The following is a 955-nucleotide window of genomic DNA, read 5'->3' as shown; positions in this document are numbered from 1 at the left end:
GTCAGGGGAAAATCCAATAAAGATCTGGTGATATCTCGGGTGCTATTACAGGTAGCGCAACATATCAAAGTGCATTACCTGTAGGAGGCCCTGGCGCATGAATCTGTGCAGCGGGAACGTCCTCGGACCTCCAGGGGCCGAGACAACGACCGTCTCATGGGGCCGGACACTCAGGGTCAGGGTAAAATCAAATATATATCTGGTGATATCTCGGGTGCTATTACAGATAGCGCAATAAATCAAAGTGCATTGTCTGTAGGAGGCCCTGGCGCATGAATCTGTGCAGCGGGAACGACCTCGGACCACCAGGGGCCGAGAAAAGCACAGTCTCATGGGGCCGGACACTCAGGGTCAGGGTAAAATCCAATATATATCTGGTGATATCTCGGGTGCTATTAGAGATAGCGCAATAAACCAAAGTGAATTATCTGCAGGAGGCCCTGGCGCATGAATCTGTGCAGCGGGAACGACCTCTGACCACCAGGGGCCGAAAAAACCACAGTCTCATGGGGCCGGTCACTCAGGGTCAGGGGAAAATCCAATATATATCTGGTGATATCTCGGGTGCTATTACAGATAGCGCAATAAATCAAAGTGCATTGTCTGTAGGAGGCCCTGGCGCATGAATCTGTGCAACGGGAACGCCCCCGGACCACCAGGGGCCGAGAAAACCACAGTCTCATGGGGCCGGACACTCAGGGTCAGGGGAAATTCCAATATATATCTGGTGATATCTCGGGTGCTATTAGAGATAGCGCAATAAACCAAAGTGCATTGTCTGTAGGAGGCCCTGGCGCATGAATCTGTGCAGCGGGAACGACCTCGGACGACCAGGGGCCGAGAAAACCACAGTCTCATGGGGCCGGACACTCAGGGTCAGGGGAAAATCCAATATATATCTGGTGATATCTCGGCTGCTATTACCGATAGCGCAATAAATCAAAGTGCATTGTCT

The sequence above is a fragment of the Nomia melanderi genome, unplaced genomic scaffold (genome assembly GCF_051020985.1).
Source record: "Nomia melanderi isolate GNS246 unplaced genomic scaffold, iyNomMela1 scaffold0014, whole genome shotgun sequence".
NCBI classification, from domain to species: domain Eukaryota; kingdom Metazoa; phylum Arthropoda; class Insecta; order Hymenoptera; family Halictidae; genus Nomia; species Nomia melanderi.
The sequence above is the reverse complement of the archived record's forward strand: the minus strand, read 5'-3'. Positions refer to the sequence as shown.